At 58.2% G+C, this 10,000-nt stretch overlaps 4 non-coding genes across 4 annotated transcripts in view; all 4 read right to left on the bottom strand.

The window, feature by feature from the left end:
- LOC126110659 (large subunit ribosomal RNA) overlaps positions 1-1,161 on the bottom strand; it is a 4,222-nt gene extending 3,061 nt beyond the window's left edge. Inside the window, exon 1 of the ribosomal RNA XR_007523828.1 lies at positions 1-1,161. This exon is cut by the window's left edge and continues 3,061 nt beyond it. This is a non-coding gene — a ribosomal RNA (large subunit ribosomal RNA).
- A 188-nt stretch (positions 1,162-1,349) lies between these two features.
- Positions 1,350-1,504, bottom strand: LOC126110662 (5.8S ribosomal RNA). The gene has a single exon (XR_007523830.1). It is a non-coding gene; the product is annotated as a 5.8S ribosomal RNA (ribosomal RNA).
- Positions 1,505-4,897: 3,393 nt separating this feature from the next.
- Positions 4,898-5,053, bottom strand: LOC126110655 (5.8S ribosomal RNA). The gene has a single exon (XR_007523825.1). It is a non-coding gene; the product is annotated as a 5.8S ribosomal RNA (ribosomal RNA).
- Positions 5,054-5,404: 351 nt separating this feature from the next.
- Positions 5,405-7,314, bottom strand: LOC126110658 (small subunit ribosomal RNA). The gene has a single exon (XR_007523827.1). It is a non-coding gene; the product is annotated as a small subunit ribosomal RNA (ribosomal RNA).
- Between the last annotated feature and the right edge of the window lie 2,686 nt (positions 7,315-10,000).

Here is a 10,000-nt window from a genome sequence, read left to right as displayed (position 1 = left end):
TGGCCAGGCATAGTTCACCATCTTTCGGGTCCCAACGTGTACGCTCTAGGTGCGCCTCACCTCGCAATGAGGACGAGACGCCCCGGGAGTGCGGAGGCCGCCGCCCCGTGAAGGGCGGGGAAGCCCCATCCTCCCTCGGCCCGCGCAAGGCGAGACCTTCACTTTCATTACGCCTTTAGGTTTCGTACAGCCCAATGACTCGCGCACATGTTAGACTCCTTGGTCCGTGTTTCAAGACGGGTCGTGAAATTGTCCAAAGCTGAAGCGCCGCTGACGGGAGCGATTATTCCGCCCGAGAGCATCCCGAGCCAACAGCGGCGCGGGTCCGGGGCCGGGCCAGGTAGGTCCGTCATCCGGGAAGAACCGCGCGCGCTTGCCGGGAGCCCGAGCGCCCAAAGGGGCGAATCGACTCCTCCAGATATACCGCCGAGCAGCCAGCCAGGACACCGGGGCTCTGCCCAACAGACGCGAACCGAGGCCCGCGGAAGGACAGGCTGCGCACCCGGGCCGTAGGCCGGCACCCAGCGGGTCGCGACGTCCTACTAGGGGAGAAGTGCGGCCCACCGCACACCGGAACGGCCCCACCCCGCGGCGAGTGGAAAGGCAACCGGACACGACCCCGCCGCGGATTGCTCCGCGCGGGCGGCCGGCCCCATCTGCCGAGGGCGGGAGCCAGTGGCCGGATGGGCGTGAATCTCACCCGTTCGACCTTTCGGACTTCTCACGTTTACCCCAGAACGGTTTCACGTACTTTTGAACTCTCTCTTCAAAGTTCTTTTCAACTTTCCCTCACGGTACTTGTTCGCTATCGGTCTCGTGGTCATATTTAGTCTCAGATGGAGTTTACCACCCACTTGGAGCTGCACTCTCAAGCAACCCGACTCGAAGGAGAGGTCCCGCCGACGCTCGCACCGGCCGCTACGGGCCTGGCACCCTCTACGGGCCGTGGCCTCATTCAAGTTGGACTTGGGCTCGGCGCGAGGCGTCGGGGTAGTGGACCCTCCCAAACACCACATGCCACGACAGGCGGCAGCCTGCGGGGTTCGGTGCTGGACTCTTCCCTGTTCGCTCGCCGCTACTGGGGGAATCCTTGTTAGTTTCTTTTCCTCCGCTTAGTAATATGCTTAAATTCAGCGGGTAGTCTCGCCTGCTCTGAGGTCGTTGTACGAGGTGTCGCACGCCACACCGCCAGCCGGCTGTGCACGCTACCGAGAAAGTACCGGTATGCGAACCGCCAGGCGACGGGCGCGCATCGCACGTTTGAGGAGACGCGGCCGGCCCCACAGGCGGCCACGACACTCCCAGGTCTCCGAAGCGGGACAAACGCCGCGCGCTTCAGTATACGTAGCCGACCCTCAGCCAGACGTGGCCCGGGAACGGAATCCATGGACCGCAATGTGCGTTCGAAACGTCGATGTTCATGTGTCCTGCAGTTCACATGTCGACGCGCAATTTGCTGCGTTCTTCATCGACCCACGAGCCGAGTGATCCACCGTCCTGGGTGATCTTTTCTGTTAGTTTCCACTGTCTCTTTCAAAACAGTTGCATAGGCGGGACTGAGGCGTTTGACGGCCCCTGTTCCAGCGTTCTGTGTCCAACGGCCTCACGGCCGATGGGCGTCGTACGGCTCCACACCGGAGCGGACAGGCACTCGGGCGAAAGTCATTCAAAACCGGCGCCAGGCGCCAGGTGCCGCAGGCCAGCCGCTCCAGAGCTTCAGCGCTCGTACCACACAACATTTTTCAGTTAGTTTTGAGAGGCACGCGTGGTTCCGCACGCGGCGCACGGCTGCTGCCGTACAGGTAGCGTGTTGCGCGACACGACACGCACATCGAAAGTTACTCCCGCCGTTTACCCGCGCTTGCTTGAATTTCTTCACGTTGACATTCAGAGCACTGGGCAGAAATCACATTGCGTCAACACCCGCTAGGGCCATCGCAATGCTTTGTTTTAATTAGACAGTCGGATTCCCCCAGTCCGTGCCAGTTCTGAGTTGATCGTTGAATGGCGGCCGAAGAGAATCCGCGCACCCGCGCGCCCCCGGAGGAGCACGCTAAGGCGGACGCGGCCTCGCAGCAAGGAAGATCCGTGGGAGGCCAAGGCACGGGACCGAGCTCGGATCCTGCGCGCAGGTTGAAGCACCGGGGCACGAACGCCGCGCAGGCGCGCGCATCCTGCACCGCCGGCCAGCACGAGGCCAACCAACGGCGAGAGCAGACCACGCCCGCGCTAAACGCCCGCACTTACCGGCACCCCTACGGCACTCACCTCGCCCAGGCCCGGCACGTTAGCGCTGACCCACTTCCCGACCAAGCCCGACACGCCCCGATCCTCAGAGCCAATCCTTATCCCGAAGTTACGGATCCAATTTGCCGACTTCCCTTACCTACATTATTCTATCGACTAGAGGCTCTTCACCTTGGAGACCTGCTGCGGATATGGGTACGAACCGGCGCGACACCTCCACGTGGCCCTCTCCCGGATTTTCAAGGTCCGAGGGGAAGATCGGGACACCGCCGCAACTGCGGTGCTCTTCGCGTTCCAAACCCTATCTCCCTGCTAGAGGATTCCAGGGAACTCGAACGCTCATGCAGAAAAGAAAACTCTTCCCCGATCTCCCGACGGCGTCTCCGGGTCCTTTTGGGTTACCCCGACGAGCATCTCTAAAAGAGGGGCCCGACTTGTATCGGTTCCGCTGCCGGGTTCCGGAATAGGAACCGGATTCCCTTTCGCCCAACGGGGGCCAGCACAAAGTGCATCATGCTATGACGGCCCCCATCAACATCGGATTTCTCCTAGGGCTTAGGATCGACTGACTCGTGTGCAACGGCTGTTCACACGAAACCCTTCTCCGCGTCAGCCCTCCAGGGCCTCGCTGGAGTATTTGCTACTACCACCAAGATCTGCACCGACGGCGGCTCCAGGCAGGCTCACGCCCAGACCCTTCTGCGCCCACCGCCGCGACCCTCCTACTCGTCAGGGCTTCGCGGCCGGCCGCAAGGACCGGCCATGACTGCCAGACTGACGGCCGAGTATAGGCACGACGCTTCAGCGCCATCCATTTTCAGGGCTAGTTGCTTCGGCAGGTGAGTTGTTACACACTCCTTAGCGGATTCCGACTTCCATGGCCACCGTCCTGCTGTCTTAAGCAACCAACGCCTTTCATGGTTTCCCATGAGCGTCGATTCGGGCGCCTTAACTCGGCGTTTGGTTCATCCCACAGCGCCAGTTCTGCTTACCAAAAGTGGCCCACTTGGCACTCCGATCCGAGTCGTTTGCTCGCGGCTTCAGCATATCAAGCAAGCCGGAGATCTCACCCATTTAAAGTTTGAGAATAGGTTGAGGTCGTTTCGGCCCCAAGGCCTCTAATCATTCGCTTTACCGGATGAGACTCGTACGAGCACCAGCTATCCTGAGGGAAACTTCGGAGGGAACCAGCTACTAGATGGTTCGATTAGTCTTTCGCCCCTATACCCAGCTCCGACGATCGATTTGCACGTCAGAATCGCTACGGACCTCCATCAGGGTTTCCCCTGACTTCGTCCTGGCCAGGCATAGTTCACCATCTTTCGGGTCCCAACGTGTACGCTCTAGGTGCGCCTCACCTCGCAATGAGGACGAGACGCCCCGGGAGTGCGGAGGCCGCCGCCCCGTGAAGGGCGGGGAAGCCCCATCCTCCCTCGGCCCGCGCAAGGCGAGACCTTCACTTTCATTACGCCTTTAGGTTTCGTACAGCCCAATGACTCGCGCACATGTTAGACTCCTTGGTCCGTGTTTCAAGACGGGTCGTGAAATTGTCCAAAGCTGAAGCGCCGCTGACGGGAGCGATTATTCCGCCCGAGAGCATCCCGAGCCAACAGCGGCGCGGGTCCGGGGCCGGGCCAGGTAGGTCCGTCATCCGGGAAGAACCGCGCGCGCTTGCCGGGAGCCCGAGCGCCCAAAGGGGCGAATCGACTCCTCCAGATATACCGCCGAGCAGCCAGCCAGGACACCGGGGCTCTGCCCAACAGACGCGAACCGAGGCCCGCGGAAGGACAGGCTGCGCACCCGGGCCGTAGGCCGGCACCCAGCGGGTCGCGACGTCCTACTAGGGGAGAAGTGCGGCCCACCGCACACCGGAACGGCCCCACCCCGCGGCGAGTGGAAAGGCAACCGGACACGACCCCGCCGCGGATTGCTCCGCGCGGGCGGCCGGCCCCATCTGCCGAGGGCGGGAGCCAGTGGCCGGATGGGCGTGAATCTCACCCGTTCGACCTTTCGGACTTCTCACGTTTACCCCAGAACGGTTTCACGTACTTTTGAACTCTCTCTTCAAAGTTCTTTTCAACTTTCCCTCACGGTACTTGTTCGCTATCGGTCTCGTGGTCATATTTAGTCTCAGATGGAGTTTACCACCCACTTGGAGCTGCACTCTCAAGCAACCCGACTCGAAGGAGAGGTCCCGCCGACGCTCGCACCGGCCGCTACGGGCCTGGCACCCTCTACGGGCCGTGGCCTCATTCAAGTTGGACTTGGGCTCGGCGCGAGGCGTCGGGGTAGTGGACCCTCCCAAACACCACATGCCACGACAGGCGGCAGCCTGCGGGGTTCGGTGCTGGGGACTCTTCCCTGTTCGCTCGCCGCTACTGGGGGAATCCTTGTTAGTTTCTTTTCCTCCGCTTAGTAATATGCTTAAATTCAGCGGGTAGTCTCGCCTGCTCTGAGGTCGTTGTACGAGGTGTCGCACGCCACACCGCCAGCCGGCTGTGCACGCTACCGAGAAAGTACCGGTATGCGAACCGCCAGGCGACGGGCGCGCATCGCACGTTTGAGGAGACGCGGCCGGCCCCACAGGCGGCCACGACACTCCCAGGGTCTCCGAAGCGGGACAAACGCCGCGCGCTTCAGTATACGTAGCCGACCCTCAGCCAGACGTGGCCCGGGAACGGAATCCATGGACCGCAATGTGCGTTCGAAACGTCGATGTTCATGTGTCCCTGCAGTTCACATGTCGACGCGCAATTTGCTGCGTTCTTCATCGACCCACGAGCCGAGTGATCCACCGTCCTGGGTGATCTTTTCTGTTAGTTTCCACTGTCTCTTTCAAACAGTTGCATAGGCGGGACTGAGGCGTTTGACGGCCCCTGTTTCCAGCGTTCTGTGTCCAACGGCCTCACGGCCGATGGGCGTCGTACGGCTCCACACCGGAGCGGACAGGCACTCGGGCGAAAGTCATTCAAAACCGGCGCCAGGCGCCAGGTGCCGCAGGCCAGCCGCTCCAGAGCTTCAGCGCTCGTACCACACAACATTTTTCAGTTAGTTTTGAGAGGCACGCGTGGTTCCGCACGCGGCGCACGGCTGCTGCCGTACAGGTAGCGTGTTGCGCGACACGACACGCACATCGAAAGACATGCAGTCTAGTCGGTAATGATCCTTCCGCAGGTTCAACCTACGGAAACCTTGTTACGACTTTTACTTCCTCTAAATGATCAAGTTTGGTCATCTTTCGGTAGCATCGGCAACGACAGAGTCGATCGTACCAGTCCGAAGACCTCACTAAATCATTCAATCGGTAGTAGCGACGGGCGGTGTGTACAAAGGGCAGGGACGTAATCAACGCGAGCTTATGACTCGCGCTTACTGGGAATTCCTCGTTCATGGGGAACAATTGCAAGCCCCAATCCCTAGCACGAAGGAGGTTCAGCGGGTTACCCCGACCTTTCGGCCTAGGAAGACACGCTGATTCCTTCAGTGTAGCGCGCGTGCGGCCCAGAACATCTAAGGGCATCACAGACCTGTTATTGCTCAATCTCGTGCGGCTAGAAGCCGCCTGTCCCTCTAAGAAGAAAAGTAATCGCTGACAGCACGAAGGATGTCACGCGACTAGTTAGCAGGCTAGAGTCTCGTTCGTTATCGGAATTAACCAGACAAATCGCTCCACCAACTAAGAACGGCCATGCACCACCACCCACCGAATCAAGAAAGAGCTATCAATCTGTCAATCCTTCCGGTGTCCGGGCCTGGTGAGGTTTCCCGTGTTGAGTCAAATTAAGCCGCAGGCTCCACTCCTGGTGGTGCCCTTCCGTCAATTCCTTTAAGTTTCAGCTTTGCAACCATACTTCCCCCGGAACCCAAAAGCTTTGGTTTCCCGGAGGCTGCCCGCCGAGTCATCGGAGGAACTGCGGCGGATCGCTGGCTGGCATCGTTTATGGTTAGAACTAGGGCGGTATCTGATCGCCTTCGAACCTCTAACTTTCGTTCTTGATTAATGAAAACATACTTGGCAAATGCTTTCGCTTCTGTTCGTCTTGCGACGATCCAAGAATTTCACCTCTAACGTCGCAATACGAATGCCCCCGCCTGTCCCTATTAATCATTACCTCGGGTTCCGAAAACCAACAAAATAGAACCGAGGTCCTATTCCATTATTCCATGCACACAGTATTCAGGCGGGCTTGCCTGCTTTAAGCACTCTAATTTGTTCAAAGTAAACGTGCCGGCCCACCCAGACACTCAATAAAGAGCACCTTGGTAGGATTTCAACGGGGTCCGCCTCGGGACGCACGAACACGCACGAGGCGGTCGCACGCCTTCGGCTCGCCCCACCGGCAGGACGTCCCACGATACATGCCAGTTAAACACCGACGGGCGGTGAACCAACAGCGTGGGACACAAATCCAACTACGAGCTTTTTAACCGCAACAACTTTAATATACGCTATTGGAGCTGGAATTACCGCGGCTGCTGGCACCAGACTTGCCCTCCAATAGATACTCGTTAAAGGATTTAAAGTGTACTCATTCCGATTACGGGGCCTCGGATGAGTCCCGTATCGTTATTTTTCGTCACTACCTCCCCGTGCCGGGAGTGGGTAATTTGCGCGCCTGCTGCCTTCCTTGGATGTGGTAGCCGTTTCTCAGGCTCCCTCCCCTCTCCGGAATCGAACCCTGATTCCCCGTTACCCGTTACAACCATGGTAGGCGCAGAACCTACCATCGACAGTTGATAAGGCAGACATTTGAAAGATGCGTCGCCGGTACGAGGACCGTGCGATCAGCCCAAAGTTATTCAGAGTCACCAAGGCAAACGGACCGGACGAGCCGACCGATTGGTTTTGATCTAATAAAAGCGTCCCTTCCATCTCTGGTCGGGACTCTGTTTGCATGTATTAGCTCTAGAATTACCACAGTTATCCAAGTAACGTGGGTACGATCTAAGGAACCATAACTGATTTAATGAGCCATTCGCGGTTTCACCTTAATGCGGCTTGTACTGAGACATGCATGGCTTAATCTTTGAGACAAGCATATGACTACTGGCAGGATCAACCAGGGAGCTGCGTCAACTAGAGCTGAGCAGCCGGCCGCCCGGGAGTGTGTCCCGGGGGCCCGCGCGAACACGCAAGCGTCCGCTCAATTATTCTGCAAACAGGAGGAGGCTGAGCTCCCCTGCACAATACACCTCGAAACCCTCTCAGGTCCCGGCGGCGCGCAGCGCCGTCCTAAGTACTTGGTCGGGTTCGAGAGAGGCGCAATCGCCCGGAGTTAGGCGAGTAGACGCTTTAGGTGCGACCACCCGTGCTCCCAACTGAGCTTGCCGCTGCCGACAGAGGCCCGGGAGCGTGCTGTCGTGGCATTGCCGGCGGGAGACAACACGCGCCACCTACGGTGACCGGCAGCTCCAACGCCAGCGCCACAGAAGGGCAAAGGCCCCACGTGGGTGCCGAAGCGAACTCTCCCAGCACAGCGCACGTGCCAACACGTCTGCACAACTGCGATACAAACCACCAGCGAGAACCGCTGGGGCGACCGAGCAGCAGACGGCGTCGCGGCGCCGAGTGCCGGGCGGCGGCGCATCCTCAACGCACACAGTCCTCAATCGGACCAGCACACTGCAGATGTCCACCGCGCTTCGCACCGGGCCGGCGAGGACCCACTTTGGCTGCACGGCGCCGCGCGCAGGGTGCCCCGGCGCGCAGCTGCGCCGCCTGCCGCGTCCGTCGGCCGGCGCGCCTGCCACTGGGCGCCCCCCACCAGCCGGCTGTAGCGCGTGCGCCCACGCACCGCGCGGCCAGCACGCCGGGCGGCCCCCCCCCTCACCGGCCGGGGACAGTCCCACCCACCCACAGCCGCGTATCGCTTCACACCCAGATCCACATTCACGTTCATTGGTGTGGTGGGTATCGCTGACACAACCGCGTCATAGCTGTACCGATCGTTGCCCTCACAGATGTACCTCCAGCAAGATCAACCGCACCACAACGGGTTACCAGTTGTTCATTTGCGTAACGTCACCAGTAAACGTACACGTCCACGTCCATCCCCGTTTGCAAAGTCAACTATTATTGCATGCCTGCCTGTCAGGTGTCAAGACACACTACATCCGCTCACATCCACGCAACAAAATGTGCCCGACTAGAGGGCACGTGGAAGGTGCCCCCCGTACGTATGCGATGTCCATTGCGCGACGAACTGTCAACCGGCCTCTGTAGCATGTCGCAGATGTGGAACGCGGGGACACCGTGCTATCACATTGTGTGAGAAGAGACTACTATGTCTGCATACACGCGCCACTACATGAACAGACGGCTCATGCTGATCGCCATCCACTGCGTCCATTACTCCCACACGTCTCTATGGCGTACCACACTGCAATACAGCTGTTATGGGGAGATGACACGTAGCTGTGTACACAACATTCTGAGCGGGTTGCGGTTGGACAACAATACATTAATGTAACGTGTCATATGCCATTTACAGAGCAGGTTAAGGCACAACGTGGGTTAGGTTAAGGCACAACGTGGGTTATGTTAAGGCACAACGTGGGTTATGTTAAGGCACAACGTGGGTTAGGTTAAGGCACAACGTGGGTTAGGTTAAGGCACAACGTGGGGTAGATTGCGGCACAACTTGGGGTAGATTGCGGCACAACTTGGGGTAGATTGCGGCACAACTTGGGGTAGATTGCGGCACAACTTGGGGTAGATTGCGGCACAACTTGGGGTAGATTGCGGCACAACTTGGGGTAGATTGCGGTACAACTTGGGGTAGATTGCGGTACAACTTGGGGTAGATTGCGGTACAACTTGGGGTAGATTGCGGTACAACTTGGGGTAGATTGCGGTACAACTTGGGGTAGATTGCGGTACAACTTGGGGTAGATTGCGGTACAACTTGGGGTAGATTGCGGTACAACTTGGGGTAGATTGCGGTACAACTTGGGGTAGATTGCGGTACAACTTGGGGTAGATTGCGGTACAACTTGGGGTAGATTGCGGTACAAATTGCATTACATTGCGGTGCAAATTGCGTTACATTGCGGTGCAAATTGCGTTAGGTTAAGGTGCAACACAGGTTAGGTTAAGGTGCAACACAGGTTAGGTTAAGGTGCAACACAGGTTAGGTTAAGGTGCAACAGAGGTTAGGTTAAGGCGACATAGGTTAGGTTAAGGTGCAAGATGGGTTAGGTTAAGGTGACATAGGTTAGGTTAAGGTGACATAGGTTAGGTTAAGGTGACATAGGTTAGGTTAAGGTGACATAGGTTAGGTTAAGGTGACATAGGTTAGGTTAAGGTGACATAGGTTAGGTTAAGGTGACATAGGTTAGGTTAAGGTACAAACTGGGTTGTGTTTTGGTACACATTGCGTTGTAGTACAGTACACGTTAGGTTTGGGTACGGTACACATTGTGGTATGGGATGGCGTGTTGGTGGGGGGGGGGGGGGGGGGGGCGGGGCGAGGTTCGTTCATATTGACCGTAGGAAGTGGATGCCCGAGGCAGCGTCAGTGTGTCAAAGGAGGTATGTCACGTTGGGATGCGCTTTTCGGTAGTGAGAGGGGGGCGCGCCGTGTCCGAGGTTGCGGCAGACCTGTGTGTTTCATTCCTGCCAGTGTGTTTGTTCTGTAAGACGAGGCAGTGTGGTGATGTTGGGTGCACCCCTGTGTGGGACATGTGTGGGTGTTGGTGGCTTATCTGAGCAATTGTGGTTGTCGGACGAGTGGGATATTCTGTTTTATGATTG

The sequence above is a fragment of the Schistocerca cancellata genome, unplaced genomic scaffold, assembly GCF_023864275.1.
Source record: "Schistocerca cancellata isolate TAMUIC-IGC-003103 unplaced genomic scaffold, iqSchCanc2.1 HiC_scaffold_24, whole genome shotgun sequence".
NCBI classification, from domain to species: Eukaryota; Metazoa; Arthropoda; class Insecta; order Orthoptera; family Acrididae; genus Schistocerca; species Schistocerca cancellata.
This window is presented reverse-complemented; position numbering and strand designations above follow the sequence as displayed.